Source organism: Pyrgilauda ruficollis, unplaced genomic scaffold (genome assembly GCF_017590135.1).
Source record: "Pyrgilauda ruficollis isolate IOZ18807 unplaced genomic scaffold, ASM1759013v1 scaffold105, whole genome shotgun sequence".
Classification (NCBI taxonomy): Eukaryota; Metazoa; Chordata; class Aves; order Passeriformes; family Passeridae; genus Pyrgilauda; species Pyrgilauda ruficollis.
The window spans coordinates 629081-649465 of record NW_024508656.1 but is presented as its reverse complement, the minus strand read 5'-3'; the positions used below and the strand labels follow the sequence as shown (position 1 = coordinate 649465).

Genomic DNA, 20385 nt, shown 5'->3' with positions numbered 1-20385 from the left:
TTCCTGTAGCTTTTCCTGCTGAAATATTTGAAATTTTGTTCTGGGCAGCACTTGGAGTCAGTGTCCTAAACCCTTCCTGAGCTGTCAGTGTGAAGGTTTGGCCTCAGCTGTTTTGGGACAGGTGTAGGGCTGGGGGTGGCAGGAGGAGCCTCACAGTGACAGTGGGTTTATTTCAGAGTAGAGAGAGCCATTGTACTTGGAGTCACATTCCTCTGAGATTTGAGATGCCTGCAAAAGGCTACAACAGGTTATCTTGGAGATGGGTTTGAAGGTGCTTGTGTGCCTCAGGAAGGCAAGCTGGGTCCCTGGCTGACAGGAAAGTAAAATAATGTGCGTTCAATATCATATCTGGTGTGAATGGGAGAGCTGTGCCTCCCAGTGCCCAGCTTTACTGTAAGTTGGGGCTTTGATGGACTTGGCAACTTATTTCTAAAGTCACTGTGAAACAATGTACCTGGATACGTGTGGACAGTAACAGCAGTAATGCTCAGCCTTTGTGTGTTCTCCTTTGTAGGCAGTTACTGCAGTGAATGGTGAGGCCTCTGTATTTAACCTCCTGTAGCAGAAACTCTGTAGGTGCTGTTGATCTCATGCATGGTTTTAATTCTGCGTTTGTTTTGCTGGTGTGGTATTTTGTGCCAAAGTTATATTTGAATTTAATTGCTAAGTACATTTATAATGAATTACTTGTGCAAAGGGTGCTCTTGTTTCCTGGTTTGATTTTTTGAGTAGTTGAATTTTATTTGGTTAGGGTGGAGAAGTCTGTTTTAGTGTGACTCTTTTAAATAAACCAGAGGCAGAATCTAAGGGAAATACTTATTAACCTTAGACTGACACATTTCTTGCATTCTCATCTAGTATCAAATTGAATTTGTTCCACATAGACATCAGACTCACTTTGGAGTTAAAAGTGTAAAATAGTGTCTTTCTGTGGAGTATTTGCTGTTCAATATTTGCCTTTTTCTAAAATGAGAGAACAGGGAGGCAGAAGCAAACTTGGCATCTTTAGTGATGAAAACTGAAAAGAGGAAATAATTTAAAATACACTGAGCAGAGAAAAAAAGAGGAAGCATAAATGAGTGCTCCTGCTGATTAAGATCCTCAAAGTTATTTAATATTGCTTAACTTCTGGAGACATCAACCAGCCCTACAAAGGCAGCAGTAGAGCTGAGCAGGTTGGAGGCTTTGCTCTTGCCTGTGTTTTGAATGTTACATTTGGGAAAGTGCCATATGAGGCAGCTCTCAGAGCTGTGGCAGTATTCCTGTGCAGCCTGGGGTGTGCAGCCCTGCTTGGGAATCCTGGGTTTGTTCCTGGCAGCCCAGCCTCCACGGGCATTGGAACTTGTTGAGTGCTTCTACCCTGCCTTGCCTGTCGTAGGATATTTTGTTAGCTCTGTTAGGCCTCAGCTTTGAAAACCTAAGGGTCTGAGACGGTTTTTAACACCTTAGACAAGTTTCAGCCACGTTTTTCTCTCTGTTTGACATCCTGGAAGTTTCTCCTGTGTGATTGGCAGTGCTGGGTCTCTGTTGCCCACTCAGGATTTGCCCTGAGCTGCGGCTGGAGGTGTCTGTAAGTCCCTGTTCTGCTGCAGGAGAGCAGAAGAAAGTGTTTTGCTTTAGAAATGGCCTTTTAAGTGTAACACGGGGGATATTAGTGCAGAAAGGTGTATCACACAACTGTGGGAGTTGGGGTGTATGTACATGAAGGAAGCAAGGGCTAATCTAAATGCTGTGTATTTTGGAAAATTGAGATTATTTCAGTTAATGTTCAGAGTGACTTATGCAAACATTTTAGGATTTTCTCCCAGTCCTTTGTATCTTCTTGAAAACGAGCTGCTGCATCTCATGAGTCTTATCCTGATTAATAAATTATAATGGAGTAAGATCATTATTCTATTAAAAGAAAGCATTTAATCTTCTCTCCACTGAACCCATATTCCTTTTGTAGCATTGACTGTGTGTAGCAAACACACTTTGATCTTCAGGAGCAGAGTGGGACAGCGTTATCCATCAGCCTCCTCTGAATTCAGTGTCCTATCTAGAGCATCACTGTGGTAATAAGGAGAATTTCTCTGATCAATTATTTTCCCTTGTCGTGCTTTAAATTTCCTGATTCCTCACTTAGTGTTTTTCCCCAAATGCAAGAGCTTACATGCAGATCTCGAATGGCTGTTGGAAGGTTATTCCATTGAGCAGTTTTTATTGTGAATGGCAATGATTTGGCTAAATTGATTTTCCTAATGGCACTGTGACTCAGCTGTTGGTTACCTATTTTATTAGAATGATCTGATAGCAGTAAAAGAATAATCAAAAAATTTTCACAAGTTAAAATTAGTTTTCCACTTTGTTGGTATTTATTTTTGAGAAATTTGTTTTTGCATTTGTAGCTCTTAGAAGGAGAGAAATAAATGCAAGAGTAAATTACATCTAAAACAACGTTGTTGGCCTGGGAGTCCAGTTCTGCTGAAATTGAAGCAGATTGCTGGAATGCACATGTAAAACTCCCTGGAGTGTGGAAATGTGTTGTGTGGATGGTGCTCCAACAGCCTTCCGAATCCCCCAGGCCCAGTGGGGTTGTGTTTGGCCGTGGGAAGGGCGGTGATGTGATGGCACCGATTCCAGCAGACTTGTGTGGAGCACGTGGGCACAGGGCATCTCCCCGGGCACAGCCTGGCTGTGGGGTGGCAGCAGGAGGAGTCCAGAGTGCTCCTGCTGGTCAGGCAGCTGTGCTGGGACCGTCCCCTGCCAGCCGCGCTGTCCCTGGGGAAGCTCGCTCGTGTCACCGCTCCCTGCATGTCCCACCCAGTGTTCACACAGACCCTTGGATGTTCTGCTTTCCCACCTGTGCACACTCATTCCCAGCCCAGGGCTTCACCACTGCTCTGCTTGGCACTGTTTGAAGCCTGAACAGGAAAAGCACCAGGTAAGATCTGGAGGAAATCCCAGCCTGCAAACCGGGAAGGAGTTGGAGTTGGCTGCTGTTCCTGCCGAGTGTAAAATAATAATGAAGGCCTTGAAACAGTGTTACTGCTCATATTTTTTATGTCTTAGTGTGGTTAATGCTGATTTTTGAGGAGATCTGAGCTTGCCATTAAGTTGGAGGTGGGAGCATAAGGCTTTCCCAGGCTGTCAGACTGCCCTCAAATCCAGGTTGGCTTTTCAGAGCACCTATTGGGCTGCATTAAACTGAGCCCACAGCCATGGAGAGGGGTTTAATTAGCACCACTTACCCATAAAATTATCAATATTAATTGTTGGTGGAAATAAATACTAATTGTGTTGGTCCAGGCCAAAGTAAACTAACCAGGAAGTGACCAGTGTTGAGTAGCATGTGAGTTTCTTATAGCTAAAAATCTGAAAAAAATTGACAGTGAAGGCTGAGGTTATTTGGTTGTACCTTTTTTGCATATTTTGTGTTAAGACCAGAATTTCCCAAGCTGTGAACTCACCAATAAATTTGAAGTCCCTAAATTACCTTGTATAAATAAAATGAATGCAGTGAAAAATTCTAAGGTCATAATTTTAATATTTTATAAAACTTGCAGGATAAGTCTGGGTTACGTAAATGCTGTCATTCTTGGTTATGACACTGCAATATTGCCATGCCTGGGTTGCAAAGGTGTTCTAATTCCATCAGAAATACAGGCTATAGGCATTTCTTGAGCAGTTTAATGGGCTTTAGAGGATAAACGCATGAGGTTTTTTAAGGGATACAGAAGTGTGAGGATTTCTGTGTGACAGTATCAGATGCACTGAAGGAAACAATTTCTGGGCATGTTACACTGCTTTAACCTGGGAGAAGTCCATAGTGTAACCTGGGAGAAGTCCAGAGTGAAGGAAAACTTTGGATAGTTCAGGGCCCAAGGAGGTGTTTTTTATGCCTCCATCCTAAAAGCTCCCAGCTACAAAGTTGGTTTATTGGATGCACACTGCTGTGTGCTTTGCTATTAATTTAAGAAGTTCTTAACATTCGAGATTTAAAGACAATGAAGCATCTTTCCTTTTTACTGAGGATTTACAGGTTTCCCTGGGAATGCAGCATTTTGTATAGGCTGCTTAAATTTGAGATTTAAGATTGAAATGTAAACCTTGAAATGTAATTCCTGGGGCTAGACCACCAAAGCAGTTCTTTGTGTATGGAATTAGCATCAGCAATCTAATAATAAAATTAGAGTATGAATCTTTGTGAGCACAAAGCATTGAAGTGATCAGAATGAGAGTTTCTGTGTCTGTTCCCTCCTTGCCCTGGGGCTCAAAGCCCCTCTCAGCTCTGCAGACAGAACCTCCAGGTGATCCACTGCCCTCTGAATGTGAGGCAGTTAAAGCTGTGTGTTGCTAATTACCTTATTCCTTAAAATCTGAGTTTCAGTTGGCTTTACCTTAACCTGTGCAGTTCTGATCTCTGTGCTCTGATTTAATTCAATTTAATTCATTGGCCACTGGCGCTTTCCCCTTCCCAGACTTTATTAAATAGCGCTGCACCTCCTGGGCTCCTGGCGAAAGAAGGGCCAGTGCAAAGTGAAGCCTTTGCAACATTGTTAAGCTTTTATTCATGACAGGGTCAAGCAATAACATGTCAGGGAAGCACACAAATATTTGCACGTTCCTGTTTTGGTGTGAAGTGGGACACAATATTTAATTTGTAGCATTGTGCAAGAGCAGTGCTGCAGCTGGGTGTCCAGGGAGTTTTTGTAAAGCCTTTCATGCAGGGTTTCATAATGCTGTGAAAAGGTTTTTGTGTGGCTTAACCTTGGCATGGAAATGACCTCAGTGTCTAATGCATTTTGAATTAAATTTTTAAAAATGTTCTCAAGTTACCCATTTTTCTCTTAAGCACTTAAAATTCAGTTTATTTAACTAGAGTAGTTCTTAAACTCCCCCACATAATAACCTCTAAACCAGCGATTTTTAGCTTATAATTTGTGGACATCTTCAGGTGTAGATTCATTGCAAACATTATACTCAGCTTTGTACACCTGATCTGAAAATCTCAGGAGAGGAGTTTACTGTGTTTTTTATCAATGACTTTTATTAAGTCATGTGAGCAAAGTGACCTTTTTTTTATCAGGCCCGTATGTTTAAAAATATTTTTGAGCTTTAATCAACACCTGCAGAAATACCCTGAATTTTGCTGGTTCAGTGTTGCAGAACCACCATGAAGATATTGTCCTAAACAGGAACAAAGAATGAAACAGATTGGAAAGGGAGTTTCTTGAATTATACACTCATTTTTGAAAAGCAGACCTATAAAAGTGTGTATCTTCAATCAGTGGGTTTTAACAGTACATCCCATCTTTTTTGATAATAAAAAACCCTCTTTTTTTTTAATGTCTTCTTGACATTAAGGTAGTTTCCCTGTTGTCTTACAAGTGTCCTGGGAACTAAATTTCCAATGTTAGTGAGGACATGTCAAAGTTAAGTAATGCAAAGTAATGACAGACATAGTGGAGTAATTACTTTATAGCTAAATCCCATTTCTCTAAGCATTAAATAAACTTGTAAAAACGTTTAGTAATTGAAAACTATGGGTTTGTTTTGCTATTAATGAAATAATAATACAATATAACATAGGTATGACTGTTTTTACCCCTGTCCATAAGATATGCTCCCACTCTTGCCATTCCATGTGCATAGCACAGGACATCCCTGTGGAATCAGCACCTTCCTGCTGGGTAAGAGAGGGAATTTCAATGTGTTTTGGTGCTGCTAGGGCCATTCTTGTGCTGGTTTTGCTGTAATTTCTCTCCTTGGCATGGAGATGAAAATATCAGTCTTCCATTTGTCTTATAAATAAGATATGAAAAAAAGAAAAGTTTTTTACCCTTTAGGTGCTCTGGGTTCTCTCCCCCTCCTTGATCCTGGCATAAACTGCTTTCCATGAGGCTTTACCTCCAGTTATTCCACTTTCAGCTTTGACCTGTGTGGGGCTTTTCTTTCAAAGTTTTGATGTCCATTGTAACTAAATGGGAAGCCTGTGTGGAAAATAGTGAAAGCTCAATCTGTGCCAAATATTGCAGCTGGGTTTGTGCACTGCTTGATGCTGAGGAATTGAATCCTTTTCCCTAACTTTATCTGGTGTATGTACTGCTCTGTCCTTAAAAGGAACTGGGAAATAATATTGGGGAGCTACAGAAGTTTTGGGGAGTCTGTCTGCATCACATTTCTTCAGCTTCAGAAAAGAAACAAAAGGGCTCTCCAGACTTTTCCTAACTTCTCATGTCAGCAATGGGGAATTTGGTAGTTAAGCTTGGGTAGCAGGAAGAGTAGTAAATGTAGCCAGAGGATGATTCAACTTTAGGATATCTTCAACTGTAATTCCAACATTTTTCCCCAGATCATTAGGATTCCTTGATTAAGCGGAACTTGGTAATTTGAACTTATCTAAGTGTGGTTCCTCTCTAAAATGTGCTCCCATTGTCAGGTTGTCTGTCCCAGTGCAGAATAAAGAACCACAGTTTGTTTGAGAAAACTGAGACACTGGGGAGTGCCAAACCTTAATTCCCAAAGCTCCTCCAGGTGGATTCTGAAGACTTGCACCCCAATGGCACCTCCTGGCCTCCTGTCCCCAGGGGGACTGTGCAGGGCACAGCTGGGCAGGGATTTTGGCCAGGCTGGGTTGCTGGGTGAGGCCTCTGCCCCGGAAGCTCTGCTGTGGGCAGCAGTGTGGGTGAACTAAAACTCTCCTGCTGCTGGGAGTCAGTTAAAGCATTCAGTTGGGCACTAAAGCCACGGGGTTACAGAGCGGGAAAAGGAGCTCAGGCCAGAGGGATGGCTTGTCCTTGATTGCTGCACAGGATCTTCAGTGGTTATTTTACCTCTGGCTGCTAACTGTGATTAATGTAGAAATAACATAGATAAGTACCCACGTTAACATACTAATGAGTTGCCTGCCTTGAGTGATTTGTTGTGGCATCTAACTGCTTCTTCTCTTCCTTCCTTTTTGTCACCCTGCAGTGTTCTGTGCCAAGGTCTTTGTGGCTAGGCTGCTCCAACCTGGTAGAGAGCATGTGCGCACTGAGATGCCTGCAGAGCATGCCCAGTGTCAGATGTCTCCAGGTGCCTTTCTTCTTTCTTGTTGTAAATGTTATGCTGTTGAACTTGTGTTAAACTCTCAGGACTCTGTTTAATCAAATTGTTTAGTCTGCTAAATGTTTTTTGTGCATCCTTTTTCTGAAATCTTCTACTTAACTGCATTGTAGGAGTGACTCTTTAAGGGCTTTCTGTGCAGTAGGGCCGGGGGGGAGCTGTTGTGTTTTATTGCCTGTTTACTGACGTTGTGATATCAGTAGCATAGTTCTGCATGTTGCCTGCTACGTTTTGCTTTCTCGTTTAACTTAAAAATACCATAATGAGCTTTGCCGTTTCTCTTAAATTGCAATGAACTGACCAGCCTGTGATATTTGTGTGATTTAATTTAGAAAGGATAAGCATTTTATTTGCTCCTAAGCGTGGTCCTGGGTGTAGCCTTACCTTAGTCTTTGCACGTGTTTGAACGCAGAATAGTGAGCATGGAGTCCTGGGGTCTTTGGGCTGCCCTGTTAACTCAGTTTTTTACCTTGTAAGAAGTGAAGAACAAGGGATGGGGGTGGGGGTATTGGTCTGCATAGGAAACCACTAAATCCTAAGTTCTCTGTTGTTTTTCTTCTTGTAAGCTGTTGGAGCTAAGCCTGCATAACTTATAGATGGGGAATTGCTGCTTCATTGGTTTGGGAAGGATTGAAAATGATAAAAAGGGAGCTTTTGGGACCAGTTAACAATTTTTCCCAGGGTATTTACCTTGGAAGGAAAATGCTGAACATGTGTAGCAACTGTGTGGCACTTCCCAACGTGTTTCTGAATGTAACATTTTTTAGCAGAAAACAAGGATTATTTAACATTAGTCTGTTTGCATAAGAGTATTATTCAGTGGTTGAGGTCTTTCATGTGTATAAAATGAGTAGTTAAAAGAAATTGCTTTTTGTGAATGAAAATGAACAATTGATTTTTGTGTCACTCCGTTTGAGGTCAGCCACTGGAGAACATCAGTGTCTTACCTTAGAGAGTAACCAGTTATTTCAGAACCTCTCTTCTCACCTGCAAAATGTGGCCACTTGTAGTTCAGCAAATCTGAATTTCAGAACCAGAAATTCCTTCAAAATTTTTGTTAAAATACAAATCTGTTTTTCCATTTGTATGCTTTACATTTCCAAATTTGAAATAGTATTCAAAGAAAGGACAAAAACTCATGTCCAAGACGAACTACTAGATGGATAATTCAGTTTTATAGAAGTGGACAGTCTCGTGGCCAAATCATTGCTTATAGAAGAGTGCCTACAGTCATGCCTGGGCAGAGTCCCAGAGGTTTGGTGTCTGTCTTGGCAATAATTACAAGTTACTTCTAATTTTGACAGGGTGGGATTGTTGGGGTGTCTGCAGGGCTGGAGGTTGGACTTTGATGATCCTTGTGGGTCCCTTCCAGCTCAGGATATTCCATCGTTCAGTGAAATATTGTGCCAAAGTAAAGACTTTTTTCTTTTTATTAAGGTTTGATTGTTTCTGTAGAGCTGCAACCAGAAGAAGCTTTGAGACTTTTGGAAGTGTCTGTGAAGGATTATTTAGAAAAATAAAAGTTCTCCTTTTGAGTATGTGACTCAGTGATGTCTGAAGAGGAACTTGGAAGCAAAAGTGGCACCAGCTGCTTTCCCAATTTATTATTTTTGGCACTGTGACTTGCCCTTCATTGTTTCCTGAACTCTAAGCCCACATAGAAATCAGGTGGGGCACAGGTAGCAGGAGCTCTTGGTTCTGTCGCACACATTAGTTAGAGTGAAATGATTAATGGCAAGTGCTGGAAGGGAAGTACAGATGCTCTTGGTGATTCACAGAAGTTACCTGGGATAATGTCTGTTGTGTGTGGTGTGTGTAGAGTAACCAGTGAACAGGCCAGAAAGGGGGAAGAGCAGTCTTCGCTCTGGAGCCTTGGAGAATCTCTTCAGGAAGCTCTTACCCAGTCTGGGTTCAAACCTTTAGGCTTCAGCAGTCACCTGCCATCCTCCTGAAGGAAGAAAGCAGGGATTAGGTTTGCTCTGCCTTTCTGTGAGGTTGTTAACCATCATCAAACCTAACAAGGCTGTTTAAAATCAAGCTGTAGCATTTCAGCAAATCCCCTCTGCCCGTGGATGGGGGAGGTGTTCCAGTTCTCAGTCCGGGTGTGTATTCTGTGCTTTTCCTCATGCAGTAAAATACCCTCATAGTATTTTAAACCTTAGTGTTTTAAACCCTGCGGTTTACTGGAGAAATGTTTGCCTTCTGCATTCTGTGAGCTGTTAGTGAACGCAGAAGAGAAATAGGTAATTTATTTTAAAAAAATTATTCCTGTTTGTGGTACTTGCGGTTTCTTCTCATCTACACTGGCTTTTGGTTTAATTGATATTATTAGGAAATAAAGTCACTGGCGCTTAACACTTGTTTCTGTTGCGTGGAGAAGTACATATTAAATGCCAGTTCATAATACTTGAAACTGCTGCAAGGCCTTATTTTTAACTGCTTAGTTACCTTTAATGATGTTTTTGTACATGAACACACTGGTATCCAGTAGCTCCTGTTTTCATTTGCTTTGATATGGATTTCTCTGCAAGATTAAAACCAAAATTCTTGTTTAGGTCTTTAGAGAAACTGGTTCTGTTAGCAGGTGTGTGATGCAACCCTGTGGATACAGCACCTTCCATGGCTTCATCCTTGGAGCACGGCAGGCTTTTGAGCGTGTTTTGTGGTGCTGATTTGGGAAGTGGCTCCAGCAGGGCTGCCAGGCAGAGACAGGCAGGGTTCTGGGCTCTGTGAGTAAACATCTCCAGTGTGATGTGAGCACTGCTCATTAAGCAACAGAAGATAAGAGCCCAGGCATCACTTTGAATTATTGCATAATGTAGGAGGTGATGAAATAAGTCTTGGGAAATGAATTATTAGAGAGATATAAATGAAATTAACCCAGTAACCAAATACTGCCCCACCAAGTTTCTTCCCTGTCTTCAGTTACGCTTTTCTTCTACTTCTGTTTTTAAAAAAATAATTTTATCTCTCTTTTAAAACTCCACTTAGGTTTTGTTGGGCTTACTTCACCCTCCCAAGGTCTTTGGAGTTCTTAGAAAAGGTTCTTTCTTACACCTTTCCATCTGTGCTTGAAGTTTTCAGCTTAATTGCATGCAGTGCCCTGCTCCTCTTTCCTCTGTGTTCAGACATGGGCTGTGTGGCCTGGAAGCTTTAGCAGAGTTCATTCACTGCAGGAACAAGAAATGTCTCACTTCCCGAGCTGCCAGTGGGAGATCTCAGCTTGTTCCTCTGCAGGCCAGATCTTGAAGTTCATGCAGTGGCTTTTTCAGACTTGAGTCTTCCCTGACTCCTCCAAACCCATTCTCCCAAGTACTCTGGAGGCTTGGGGCAGCACCTCTGGCTTTCCTGTCCTTCACCCTTACCTTCTGCCCAGTGGGGTGGCCAGCTCCAGAGTGCTCCTGGATCTGCATTTTCCTTTTCATGGAGTGTCCATCCCGGGAGATGGCACTCAGTGCTCTGAGCTGGGTAGCTAACGTAAATTTCTCTTCTTTCAGTTTAAATACAGAGGTTTCCAGAAGGAAGTTTATATTTTTATTTATTGATGTTACAATTTAGCATTAACTTGCTTAAGCTTCTCTTTGTTTTTCTTTACTAATTTTGACCTTCTGTTGATGTTTCTATTTTGCTACCAGAGGGAAGCACAACAACAGAAAGGGTAGTTGGAAAAACTTGTAGTTGAAAGCTAAGAATTGAACATGAAAATGACTTCATCCTCTTTTTCCAGTACAAATTCAGGCACAGACATGATGCAGTTTTCTTAAAACCACAGAGTGCTGGAGATGGGCTCTGCTCAAACCTTCTCCTCCAGAGCATGAAATCACGAATGGGAGAGGATAAACAGCCTGTTGCTCTAGAGCCTGCATCCCTTTGGAAATGTTATTCTCTGCAGCTGTTGAAATGAGTTGTCATAACCAGACAACTGCTTTGCTGCTTCTGTTGGGTCTGAAGTAATTTACAAATACCTCTTTGACATGTTTTCTGGTATTTTGCCTCAAAACAGTGGAACTGTTACCATTTCTTTTTGGAAACAGTCCAACAGCTCCATTAAAAAGAAATACATATTTGATTCCTTTTCTTTAAAGGAACAGAATGTTCTCTCCAATATCTGAAATACTTGTTCCCTGTGTTTAAATAGGCTTTTCAGAGACAGAGCTTTCAAACCAAGGCCAGCAGTGTAGAAGCAATTAAAACTACCCATGGTGGGTCTGGGGGCAGTGTGGGCAGGGGGATGGCCTGGATTCCCTAGTCCCTAAATCTGAGGTAAAAATGGCCAGTTTTCCCTCTGGTAATCAGCAGCGGTGCTTTCCAGTGTGGTTCCTTCTGGCTGGAATCTCCTCTCAGTGAAAAGTGACACCAGTTTGGGGTTTGTTTTCAGCAGTTTCTTGTAATAACTTTTCTTTTTTAGCTCTCAGTGTGGGTGTTACAGATTTTGAGGCCTGATCCAACAGCTCGGTTTGGTGGCAGTTGCACATACTGCAGGCATTTGCAAAGGGTAGCATTGCATTTTATTCCCCCTGGTGCTTCAGTGCTTGGCCATCCTCGTCATCTCCACCATATCCCAGCCTGTTTCCTTTGGAGAGCCTAAACTGGCATGAGCACTCTGGATGCAGCCTGGGAATCCCTTACAGTCACAGCAGCTTCTTGTGGTGCTTCCAGGTGGCGTGGCCAGCCATGGCTTGGTGCTGGATTCAGACACCTGCCCAGGAGGATGGGGAGATGTGAAGTGCAGGGATGACTTTTTCCAAGCGTGATTTATTCTCCAAACAGAAGGGTTCTCATAAGCACTTCTCTGGTGTCCTTCATGTACCTGAGTGCTTTGGGCTTTATGACTTAAGTTTTTAACTGAGCCTGTTCATTCTTGGGGGCAAGAAGGGACCTTCTCTGTCTTAGGTCAGTTCCTAGTGTTTGTTTGGAAATGGAAGTGAGTTGTTATTTACTGGAGTGAATCCCAGGACTGAGCTCTGAGCCAGAGCTCTGCTGTTTCCTTTCCTCAGCTGAGGAGCAGAAATGCGTCCCTGATGTATGAGAACCAGCAAAATGGAGTAAATATCTGTGAGTTTTGGTTCCTGATTTGCCTGGGACATGACGTGTATCTGTCATTTGGAGCTGGCTCCTGCTGAGGATTCCAGCTGTATTCTCTGTGAACAGCAAAAGGCAGTGGGTGTGAGGATTGCAGCTGTATTCCCTGTGATCAGCAAAAGGGGGGGTGAGGATTCCAGCTGTATTCCCTCTGGTCAGCAAAAGGGGGGAGCAGCCTGTGAAACCTCGTGGCAGGCTGGGGTTACCTGTGGTGTTCTCCTCTGGCTGGCACCATTTGGGTGCTGCCAAGCACTGACCTTTCTGCTTCTGGGAAAAGAGTTTTGCTGCTACAAACAACCTGATACACACGAGTACTTTTTTTGGACTTTGTTGTTTTCAGTGGTTTTTGGAGAGCACTAAAGGTCATACACTTCATCCCCAAGCTGCCAAGTGTGCTTGAACAGAAGAGTGACCCCTTTCAGGAGCCTGCTCCTCTTGGTGGGGAGTTCTCTCATCGTGGTCTTCTCTTCAGAAGTTGCCAGTGTTCAGAAGTTAGTAATTAACTTAATCACTGGTCTTTATGAGCCAGATGAGGTGGAAGTGGTAAAATGAGTCCCTCTGAGATACATCACTAAGCTGCTGCTGCAGAAGGGACTTCTGAACACAGCAAGTCATGGGAGCTTAGAGATCCAGTCCTTACTCCTGTGGGTGACTTGCTGGCCTGCCTTTTTGTGTTTCTCTCCTGTTCCACTCAGAGATCCCAGTCTGTCCACTCCACACTGGGCAGGGTCTGTCCCTGTGGAGGCAGGTTCTCCACGGTGAATTCATGGATCACCACAAGGTACTGGACCTTGCCTCGGCAAATCCAGTGCCCGTTGCTCAGAGCTGCAACAGTGAGTGCAATGTCAGACATTAATTGTGTCCCTCAGAAAGCACAACACAGTCCCACTAAGCCTGAGAGATTTCGCAAGTGGTGGGCAGGAGCTGTTATTGCTGATGGCTCTTCTGAAGTGTCTGCAGAAAGGATGCTGTTAGCCACAGCCTCGTGTTGATGCTTTCTCAGTCTCCTGTGGAAGAGAGGATTTTTTCTCTCTCTGATCCTGTTATGGTGGAAAGAAATGTGTTAAGGAACGTGCCTTGCTCCCTGCCTGCCTTCTGGCAGTGCCATGCTCGTGCTGGGAGGGATGGAGGAGGGAAATCTGCCCAAGGAGAGGAGAGGGGATGCAAGGCAATCTGTTCTGGGTGTGTGTGACAGTCCTCTTCCTTGCAGGTCTTGTCTCTTTCCCACAGAGGAATTTTCTAGGAAGCAGAAATGTATAATCAAGTATTTCTCACCAAGGTTGAAACTACATTTGTGCAGTGTCTTTGCACTGCAGACTCCTCATCAGACCCCCCTGGCAGGAGGGTGGGTCCCTTGCTCAGAGAATTCAGCGCTGTGTGAGTACCACTGCTGATGGTTTTGCCGACATTGATGATGCCGCTGAGTCACCATCAAAAGGACACTTATCCTTTCCAAGTGACAGACTCCTGGGTGCTTCGTAGGCTGCCCATCCCCAGCTTTCCTTGAGCCTCTTTGATTTGCATCTGATGAGTTGTTTTGTGGGCCTTCAAGACTGACATTTAAGTGTCTTTACATAGATGGTTGGTTTCTTGTGATCCTTTGAAATCGTGGGAGAGTCAAGGGTAGCACAGCTGGCTGCAGACACAGCAGGGGATTGAGCAAATTGTACCAATCCCCATCTGGCAGGGCTGGAGGAAGTGCTACAGCAGAGAAAGAAGGAACTATAAAGTGAACTTTTTACTCCTCTGTGTAATATTTCTGTGGCAAAATGGTCCTGTTTGCAAAGCCTCACTGCAGAAAGGCTTGGCTTTGTGGTGCAAGATAGTCTTCTACTCTTCCCAAGTGGATTTGGGATGCCTGAAAAGTTTGAGGTGACTTTGTTGCCCTCAGAGAACAATGCTGTAACTGATTTTTGTTGTCCTGAAGTATCTGTGAAATTTTCAGCCTTGCTGACTCCAGAGTTACCCTTCCCAAAACCCCTTCAGACTGTGGGTCTGCTTCAGGGAGCAGAGCTGGGACTCTCTGGGACTGTCCCTGGGTTCAGAAGTGAGGGCTAGCAGCTTTCCTTCTTCAGTGCTGTCCTGCCCAGGCCCTGGGGGAGGAATTCTGCTGGCACTGCCCATGGGCACAGGGCTGGGGTTGGGATGCACAAGGTGTCAGCTGGTCCTGGCTTTGGTTTCCACTGTGCCACAGCTCTGCTCTCTCTCACACAGGAAGCTGTGCTGTGACACCAGGCACTGATGATGTGGATTGAAAATAATCTTCCCAACCCAGGAACCTGAGATGTGGGGCAGCTTTTCCTGCTGTTCTCAGATCCTGTTCTGTAGAGTCTTACATTGATGTGCTTTTGTATTCATCAACTGGATCTTGAAGTTGTAGAGAGAGAAGTGGTGCTGACCTTCCAGGTCAGGAACATTTACCATCCATTATATAAATCATGTGAAATCTAAATTATGCAATTGCACATGCCTTTGAAAAGCCAGATAAAATCAGCACTCGAGTGCGGAGTGCCTGCCTGTCCCCAGGCAAGGCTGGGTTGATATTTAAAAAAAACTATTTGAGTATATTTTTACAACTTGTATTACTGAGGGCCTTTTCCTTCAGCTGCAGTTAGGCTGCAGCCCTCATGGAGATAAGATTTTCTCCACATTCTGGGTTGCTTGGATATCAGCAGTTCCAAACCCACACTGAACTTGTGCATAAACAAAAGCTTGTGTTTCAGACAATTAGTGAGTGATTAGAATTTCCTGAGGAGTTGTGAAGATTGATCCACTTTGTGAGCTGCCAGGTCTGGAATACACTGCTCTACATCTCTGGAGGAAACAACTGAGCTTCCAACAGGACAGGAGTCTTCCTTGGAGTAGCTCACTGGTTCTAGGCTGCAGTTTTATTGAATTTTCATTGTGGTGGCTGCTTTTTCTGTATTTCTTTTGTATGCAAATACCTTCTATTTTGCAAAAGATGAATAATTGAGGTTTACTGCAGGTTTAGTATTTCAGGCTGTCCAGTGGCTTTGAGTAACCTTTGTGTAGCTTTCACTGTAAAAGTTTGGAAGCCTGATCAAAACCTGCTTAAAGTTTTGCAGTCTGAGGCCCTTGAGTGTCCCCTCCCTCTCACAGCTCATCAAACCCCTCGTGCTGAGGGTTGTGCTTTGGGCTGGCAATTTGAGGTAACTCCCTTTAGTTTGATATGGAAACAGCAGGAGAGATCTGAACCTAAATTCCCTCTGGGAAATCAGGAATAACCTTTCAAGTATTTTAACTTTGCACCAGGCAGCCAAATTGCAAATGTGTAGTTAATCTTAACAGAGGCTAATTTATTTTTGATGAATTTGAACTGATCTAATTACTAGTTTAGCCTGAAATTTGCTTCCCAGATGTTACTTAATCCTACCTTTAATCTGGAATGCTATTAACATCTATTAATTCTGTGGGGCAGAGTGCTGTCTTCTGCCTTGTTTACCCATGAATGTGGCATAGAGAAAAAGGTCCAACTTCTGGAGCTTTTGGAATTTGATTTTGCCTTGTCCTGGTGTGGAGGTGTCCATACAGCCCCTGGGTTTTGGAAAGGATGCTCCATGGCAATGGCACAGCTGGTAGGAGGGGATGGGCATGTTCTGGGCTGTGGAACAGCAGTGCTGATGGAGCAGTTGGGTGTTGCAGGGATGCATCAGCTGCCTCTGGAGTGTCTTGGCTGCTCCTGGAGCCCTGGAATTCAGCTGCTGTTCTGTGCTCAACCCTCAGTCAGATGTACTAATCTGAGCAGTCAGCACTCAAATGCAACTTTAAATAGTTTGTTTTCCTTTTACAAGTCCTATAAATGATGAGATGAGTGGATCTGAAGAGGTCTCTTTGCATCTGCTCTAAAAGGAAGAAAAGCTGTGATAATCTTAAGCCAGTGTTTTCCCTTTAAGTTTTCTTTTTTGGATGCTTTTTTAATACGGGAAATAAAAGCTAAAGCAGCTCTTTACTAGACATTGAGACAGTTTCTAAGGTAGTAAATACATTTTAATGTTTTCATTATATAAAAAAAAATCCCCAAAATCCCTTGACATACCTAATCCTCCTAACTGCCTAATAAAATCCAGTTATTTGGAGTAGCTTTTGATACAGTTACAGGTGCAGATGTTCTGAACAAGTGTGTAACATGGTGTAGTCAAAGCTTTAAAAACTTAAGCTCTGCTTTTCCTTCAGAACTTTCAGTGACTTTGCTGTGTAAGGGACATGGTTTGAAGTTTGCCCTGAGTTTTCAAAGTACAAAGGAAAAACTGTTCTACTTTGGGATGGATTAAGATTGAAAGTGCAGATTCTACCTAAATAAGTTTATGTGGAAAATAAATGAACCATTAGTGCAAAATTACTGCTAATAATTGTAGCTGAGAACTTGTGGTAACTTCTCTTAATTTAAAAATATCAGTTGAAAAAGCAAACCAATACTTTGCTCCTGACATCTGTGTACCTTCCTACAGCCTGTTTGTCAGGTCCATGTTTCTGGTTTAAACATTTTACTGTTAAAAAAAGTTATTCACAGGCAGAAAGGATTTGTCTTTTGAGGTATTTGGCCTGTAGGGTAGTGAAAGTTAATTGTGAGATGTTTTAGGCAAGTGACTGCAAGTGTTATCAGTGATAAGCTTGATAACTGCTTTGATACACAATTTGAGTATTGGGATTTGCTGCTCTGGCAGGAGTGGATTGGGATTCCTGCACTTGTCAGTGTCTGCCAAGGAAAGCTGAGTGACTGGACAGCGAAAGGCATGAACTGAGACACCTGAAAACAAACACCACTCGAGGCTGAAAGTGGAATTAAAGCTCCCGTTTGGCTGGGCAGGGGTGGGAAAATTAATCCAGTTTTCATCTGGGTGAGGCTTTGCAGGGAGCCTTGCTGGCTCCTCTTATTGCTGGCTGCTCTTGCACAAGCTGGGAGATGATGATGATGGTGATTATTATTATTATTGATTGAAAATTTCCCCCTGGCAGCACAAGCTGAGCATGTGGGCACCTTAGCCCCCAGCCCTGGCCTGGCTGAACTGCCAATTGCTTTTGCCATTTCTCCTGCATCAGTCGTGCTCTCTGTCTGAGGGGCAGGTGGACAGAGAGTGGTTTTCCTGTGTTTGGGCTCTGGTTTTCCATCCAGCATGAGGGTTTGCACCATGTGTGAGTTTTGCAGGCTGTGCTTTGGTGCTGGAGTGGTGCAGGATGAGTCATCAAATTGCTACAATTACACAATTCCCTGCTCATTGTCCTTGTAAATACAACCTGTTTTTATAGGATGGGTACAGGCAGGTTTGGGTTACTGACTCTTTACTCCAGACACTCAGAACATTAAATGAGAGTTTAGGGTGTCTTTGAAACAGTTCTGTAAGGAAGGTGTTAATATGATCCTGCAGTACCTGTTGAGGTAAGGCTGCCCTTAAGGTTAATAAGAACTAACCAGTTACTGCATATTTAAAACCAAACCAAACCCCCACTGAATGTCTCTTGGGATTGCAGTAATTATTACATTGTTTTTCTGGTGACATCAGCTTGCTGCATGGAAATGGAGGCATGCTGGAAAATAGCTGTGAACTTGGACAGAAGTGCAATTGTTTTGTTTCTTATGACAACCTACGTTGAACTAACAGTCAGTCAGTGAATATTTTTGATGTAAATCTTTCTGAGAACGTGTAATACATTATTTCAGAAGTTGTAAAAGCCCCAGAGTGATTTTGCTGTTACAGTTCTCCATCATCATCTTCACAGACTAGGGTAAGGATTGAACTCCTGCCCTGCCAGGCAGGCTCAGGCTGCAGTTTGGACACACAGCTGCCTGTAAAAGGATGTGCCATCACCAAAGGCTCACTGGTGCAGTGAGACCTTGGAGTCCTTGCTTAGTGTTTTATGGAATTGGATCAGAAAAGTAATCCTGAGCTGCTGAGCATTTTCATGTGTAATTTCAGTTTCAGAACAAGTTATGTGCTGTGACTCTGGTCACTGCCCACGCTGACCTGACTTGTGAGGGCCACCAGGGTGATCAGAGGGATGGAGCGCTTCTCCCATGAGGAAAGGCTGAGCAAATTTGGATTGTTCAGCCTGGAGAAGGGAAGGCTTCAAGGAGATTTAATTCTGGCCTTCCAGGAGCTGAAGGGAGAGTGACTAGAAACATGGAGAGAGATTATTTACGTGATTTATTAGTTTCGTGTGAAGTCAGACGTACTGAATACTCAGAGATACACAGTTTTATGCACATATATATATATATATACATACTTTATTTTTTTTAAAATATCTATACACAAGATCCGCAAGTTAGTTTGTAATGAGTTTAAGGTGAGGACTGATACTCTTGAAAGAAAGTTAATGTAGTGGTAGTAATTGCCAATCATCAAAGCATTGGTGATTAAGCAGAGTGATCTGCTTCGTGACTGCTTGTAGTCTTTGGAACCTGCAAAAATAACTGTTCTGGAGCATTTAGGTGAGGAATGGCTTGAGATTTTCCTTCTCTGAGCAGAGGCAAGAGCAGGCAGTTCTAGTTTTGGGAAACATTCTCTGACCAAAACTTTGCAAAGCAAACCCTTGAGAGGTGTCAAACTTAGGGTATGGAAGAGCATTAGGTATGTTCTGAAAGCTTACCATCTGTAACTTGTGGTCGAACTTTAGTTTGTAGCAGCTTGAAACACAAACTGAGGAACTGTGGTGCTGAATTCAGCATGTCTTCCTTTCAACTTTTTGGTGGTTAGTCAGAGGCCAAATAAAAACTGATGCCCTATTTTCAGTTATGAGGGGTTTTTTTCTAATTTTGCCTTCAGCTGTTGGCTCTTGGTAGACTCTTTAAGTATTTTAAGTATATTTTTGTCTGAACTTCCAGCAATAGCTGCACTAAAATAAAACCTGGCAACTGGGAGATTAGCAAGCTAGGTAAGAATTGAAGCATGTTCAGCCTAATTTGTGCAGGTCCCCAGTGCTTGCATAAATAGTTTACTTTAAGCTGAAACAAGCAATTACTAATACAGACATCAAATACAGACATGGCCATGGTCAGCAGAGTAAACCTTCATGTTTGGTGGACAACCAACTGTCCCTGGGGGCCAAGGAGGCCAGTGGAACTTGGGGACATCTGGATTTTTGCATTTCTTCACAGACAGATCTTGAGGAGGGTGAGAAGGAAGGGATTTGGTCCTTCGAGTGAGAGAGGTTCATTCCCATCTTGTGCAGCCTAGGTTAGGGGTTCTTCAAATTAATTTCATATTTGTGCTCCAGGATATTTTTACTTAGAGCTTCTCCATAGTTAGAAGAGGAAAATCCCCTCTTATCCCTGATCAAGTATCAAGATGTTGTTAATAAACATTGTTTACCAGGTTCCTGGGTTAGCAAATGCTGCCCATTTCTCCCCAAGGAGAGGCTCACTTCCATTTGGAAATGCTCTGAAGCGTTTGGCAGTTTCTGGCTCTATTAAAAGCAGGAAGCCATGAGGGGCATGTGCTCATCACTTTTAGCTGGTGCAGATGGCAGCCCAGCTTCCTCCCTTGCTGGCTCCAGCTGTCCCAGAGGGTGGCAGATTCCTCACTTGCCCTGGGAAATGTGTGCTGGGACCTCCAGCAGTCCCTGTGTGGCAGAGCTGGGTTCAGGAGGGGATTGAAGCTCCAGTGCTGTCTACTCCACCTGCAGAGTTTGACTCTGAGGTATCCGCAAGTATGTATTAGTTATTTTGTGTTGGTTCTTCAGCTTCTTCAAAGTCAGATGTGGTTTGCTAAAGGACATCAGAACCTGTTTAGCTGAATTGTTTTAATTGGCTTTGCTTATTTTGTAACTTTAACTGAAATTTCCTGGTGTTTTTTTCCAGAGAGTGGGAATCTTGTGAAAAGTTAGACTGTTGAAGACTTAGCTGGGTCTTTAACTGAGATTGGAATTACTAGTGTAGATTCAAGGGCACTGAGACACAGAAGTTCTTACTTCCTTTCCCTTTCATTAAAGCTCAAATATAAGACTCTCTTCTTTTTTTCAAGGCAACCCAGCTGTTTGTCTTGTTTTGTCCATCCATCCTCTGTATTCTGTGAATCCTTGCTTTGTCAGGGAAAGCTTTGTTATCATCAGAGAAACTTAGCAGTGTTGTGAGCCTTGCTCAGTGCTGAAACTCATGTGTCCTGCCCCAGTTCCCAGGATTTCCTGCTATCACTTCCATAATTGCTCTCCCGATACCGGAGCTCACAGTGGCTGCAGAACAAAGCTGCACCGGGCTGT

General features: G+C 43.2%; 1 protein-coding gene across 2 annotated transcripts in view; it reads left to right on the top strand.

Moving 5' to 3' along the window:
• FBXW11 (F-box and WD repeat domain containing 11) overlaps positions 1 to 20385 on the top strand; it is a 48728-nt gene that overhangs the window by 525 nt on the left and 27818 nt on the right. Inside the window, exon 1 of one of the 2 annotated variants that reach the window (XM_041470158.1) lies at positions 2030 to 2054. The exons of the other annotated variant lie outside the window; for it this stretch is intronic. The gene's annotated coding sequence lies outside the window, so the exon portion shown is untranslated. Of the gene's footprint in view, positions 1 to 2029; positions 2055 to 20385 lie in introns of those variants that run through there. 2 annotated transcript variants of the gene reach the window in all.